Source organism: Ctenocephalides felis, unplaced genomic scaffold (genome assembly GCF_003426905.1).
Source record: "Ctenocephalides felis isolate EL2017-DRISC unplaced genomic scaffold, ASM342690v1 CF-g0.4_SCAFFOLD_00845, whole genome shotgun sequence".
NCBI lineage: Eukaryota > Metazoa > Arthropoda > Insecta > Siphonaptera > Pulicidae > Ctenocephalides > Ctenocephalides felis.
In genome coordinates this window covers 13,176,667-13,181,413 of record NW_020536999.1, presented here as the reverse complement: position 1 = coordinate 13,181,413, position 4,747 = coordinate 13,176,667, and positions in this window count along the sequence as shown.

Here is a 4,747-nt window from a genome sequence, read left to right as displayed (position 1 = left end):
AAATTATGCCGTAACAGTTACGGCAGAATTGACCCATTATTTAACTTAACTAATTTTATCACATTTTTTAATATCACTTTCTTATTATCTACATTGTCAATTTGTGTAGATGTATTTTGCTAACTTACTCTATAAAATAATATTACTTATATATTTTTAAATTATTGTTAAATTAGAAAATACCTAAAGATTCCTTTATCATTACTATAGTAATAAATTAACAGCCAAACGATGTTATTTAACTTGTTGTCATTTTTCCTAAAAAAATCTGGTGCCAATTCTCGAATAAAATAGAAAAGTTATGTAACAGGTCTATAATAGTATGAGTTTGTTGTTGAAAACTTTTAAAAAGATATGTCTTTTAGGGTAGTCCTTATTATGGACATTTTCGAATTTTTTTGCTCCCAAGGGCTCAAATGGTTCCAAATTGATAAAAAACAATTCTCTCAAAGTTTTAGCTCTTAATATTGTTTTTTAGATAGTGCGCGATTTAATCAAAGTTTTGTATGGAAATAGCATAAAATATTTTAAACATGTTTTTAGATATAATTTAGCAAACAAATGAATGAAATTTATTCAAAATTTGTCGCTAAGTTATACCTAAAACATTTTTTTTTTAATTTTCAAAATGTTTTTCATGCTATTTTTATACAAAGTTTGATTGAATTGCGCACTATCCGAAAGTTAATATTAAGAGGCACAACTTTCAGAGAATTGTTTTTTATCAATTTGGAACCATTTGAGCCCTTGGGAGCAAGGAAATTCGAAAATGTCCATATTAAGGACCACCCCAATTACTGTTAGATCAAGCTTTTTGCACATAAAACCTAACCTCCAAACGTCGAATATTGTTTTTAGTACCACTTGACTTATGTGTGATAAAAAAATTATTTAATATTTGTGCCTTTTGGAAGTTAGATTTTAGAAGTTAATTCAGAGTAAATTCTTTATGACTACCTACTCATACGATTATAGACCCATACATAAGGAGAATTACCCGTTTTATCTAAAATTTATTTCAATTTTTAATCTCTTCAACTCACTTAATCCTGGTTCATCATCATCATCGTCAGACGAATCCAAATCGACTTTCGTGAAACTCAATTTTTTACTGGCTTTAAGCTGAAATTTCACCCTAGATTCACCAGATCCACCATTTTGAGGACTTTTTGGAGATTTTCTGGTATTTTTCAATTTGGTTCTTTTCGAGTCAGACCTAGGCCAGTGAAGGTCAGTCGGCGGTTTTGGTGTGATGGTCCTTTTGGATTTCCTTAATTTAGGAATACTTGGAATCAAAAATCTTGGATCTGAAGGATCTGCGCGTATAACTTTGGAGTAAAACTCTTCAAACTTTTTTTCTTCGAATACTTGGCTCTGATTGTTTGTTTGTGAGATTTTTTCAACATTTTTTGTACCTACATTGTTTTGTTTTTGCTCGTTTTCTAAGTTTTCATAAAGATCTGGTTCGAATCGGTAAACAGGAGGTTCGTTGTAATACTCTATTGTAGTTATCAAGTCTGTCACGTCTTTTGATGTGCTTTTCATAAGATCCACCGGAATTTGTGCCATTTTATCTGATTTTAGTTTCTCAATATTTTGCAAGGCATTTGCAGATGAACTTTTGAACGTGATAGGAAGATTTTGGGCTTGCAAACTTTGCAATACCCTCTGTACAGCATGTGTGTTTGATGACCACTTATTATTGGTTCTGGATGCGTAAGGCACACTTTTAGGCCTACCCAATTTGGCTCTATTTAAAGTCCTCATATCTGTTATCAAACTACCATCATCCTTCATCAGCAAATCCCTTTCGCTGTTCGAAAGTACTGGTATAGATTTAGACAATTTATGCAGCTTGTCATACGAATTTGTGATCTCAACTTCTCTAACAGTCATAGAATTCCAAGGTTTGGTCAAATCCGTTGTCGAACTCAGCAAAGGATTGTGTGAAACATCCTTCAAAGCGTTTGTTCCTGAATTTGGTGTAGAGGATTTCCAGTCGTGATTGAAAAATACACGTTCATCCAAATCTGATAGCTTTTTTGGGGCAACTTCGGCATGTTTTTTGATTAAAGACATGATATCCGCCACTACAGCAGCTGCCAGGGGCGGAGGAGCAATTTTTGGAGGAGGTTCAATGATTGGTTCTTTTGGTTCAATATCACTTGTGTTTTTTAATTCTGTGTTGGGCATACGAGGATCATCTCCGTTAGTGAGGCAACGAGTGTAATTGGGTCTATGGAGGAAAAGAAATATAAAATTGTAGGTCAAAGCACTGCGGACATACATACATACATAAGTAGTCGATACTAAAAAGTAGGTCTTACTTGGATATTTCCATTTCCCTCAAAACATATTTAACAGGATTAGCTTCGTCGTATTTTCCACAAATTTCCTCGCAAGGAGCATTTACTGGTGACGCTTTGGAATTCCTTAAATCCACATCTCTGTAAAAATAGAGCCATTTAATTAGTTTTAAGGAAAGTTTATTGTTTCATTTTTTTTTAACTTCCCGTAGGGCGAGTTATATTAATCGCAAAAAATCGAAAATGAAAATTTTTATATGTCTTTACGTATCAAAGGTTTCTGAATATTTTTGCATAACTTAGAAAAAATGGATGTATGTGTGTGTGTTCGGATACAAATTTTCGTCGACGATTTCGACAACACCGATCAACCGATTTGAATAATTAAAATAACATTCGATTCGTATTGATAAGGAGACGTGCTGATTAGTTTTTGGCAAATTCAGGTCTACCCGTTCCTACGATACGGGGCAAAAAGTGCCAAAAACGGTAACTCAGTTTTCAAGAGAACAAAGCGTTCGATTTTAATAATTAAAAACATTTTACTTGTATTGACGAAATGAACTGGTTTGAGAAGGCAGGTCCAGCTGTTATGGACTCTCAATAAAAATAAGTTAAAAAAATGTCATTTGGTTATGAAAAATGTTTATTGGATATATGTACATAAAATTATCAGTTATTTTATAGATATGTTAATATTCTGTACGTGTACAGAAGGACCCCCAGGAGTCCATGGCAACTTTCAAGGGGTCCACGACAGGAAAAACAAAATTTGGGGGTCCATGAAATAAAACTGGGGGTCCACGGCATATTTAGAAATGATTTAAACTTTAAATGTTAGTATTGATCGCGGAGCCAGCCACCCATCAACCTCGCAAATCTCAAAAACTATTGAATGTTTCAACTTTAAATTTTAAAGTAAAGTGCAGTAACAATGTATGTCAAGTTTCATCAAAATCGAATTTTGCATTTTTGAAAAGGTACAATCTGTTTCAATACCAGTATTGAGAGCAGAGCCAGCCACACATCAACCTCGCATATCTGAAAAACCATCGAATGTTCCAACGTTAAATTTTGGTCACAATCTTGGTAAAGTATAATAACAATGTATGTCAAGTTTCATCAAGATCGAATTATGCATTTTTGACAACGTATAATCTGTTTCAACACTAGTATTGAAAGCGGAGCCAGCCGTTCACCCATCAACCTCGTATATATGAAAAACTATTGGATGTTTCAACTTTAAATTTCTGTCAAATATTTAGTAAAGTGTAGTAACAATGTGTGTCAAGTTTCATCAAAATCGAGTTATGCATTTTTGAGAACACACCATCTTAGAATGGTTGGAAGAATAGTTCAAACATAAATTCAAAGCAATATTGTAGGTTGATTTATTATTTATAAAAAACATTGCAAGGGGTCCACGGCACAAACAAGTTTGGAAACCTATGGTGTACACATTTTGTGTAAATATTTTTGGGTTCCGTAAACGTACACATAAGTTGTTTATAAAATACGCTCATCGCCCAATTTAAAAAGCACTTATAAATTTACAGTATGTATTTATAATAAATAATCTATTTGAAATTATTTAAAACTATTATTGATTATTTTCATTTCTCGAATATTTCATTACGGTACGGGAAGTTCCAGCAATTTGCCTTAAGGCACGATGCCATACACCACTAGTTTATTTATTTATTTATACGCCAATCGGCTTTAAACAGTTTTATAATATAGGGGGTTATGTTCTCTGTTTACCTCAATAGGCTTTCTTGCATGATCTTCTGTTGTTTTTCATTCTCCGCCTGCATAGTAGCCAACAATTTAAGGACGTTATCGCTAATGTTCAGACTTTGTGCAGCTTCTCCTAATTTTCGAACTTGTTCCTCACTGGCAATAAAATTTTCATCTTTTTTAAACAACACACTGTTCATTGTTTTTTCGTCGTCGATCCCTGTTGTATCCTCGACATCGATTTCTTCTGGTGAATCTATTGTCTCGTAGTTGCTTTCGTCGTTGAAACATTTGGAATCTAAGTGGTAAATGATTAATTAGTAAAAGCATAAAATGATCTGATTGATGACGACTATGTATTATTTTATTTTACCTTTGTTAGTAATCATATTAGGCTGCGCATAAGAATGTTCCCCCAAAAGTCTTTGAGTAGCATCATTTGTTGATTGTTTTTTGAGGGGCACCAGATGTGAATTAAATCCATTCATAAATTGCACCAGCTCCGGAGGGCTCATCTCACTTGGCAACTTATGAAAAACTTTACTGACCTCGACGTCAAATTTTGTCTTATCAAAACGACTTTTTGCAACCAAAGGAAAAGTAGATGCTTTCACAAAATCATCTATCTCGTTCCCCTTCATTTCATGAAGCGGTTTACTAAAAGCTGATTTAAAATAGTCTTCATAATCGCAAGAACTGTTACT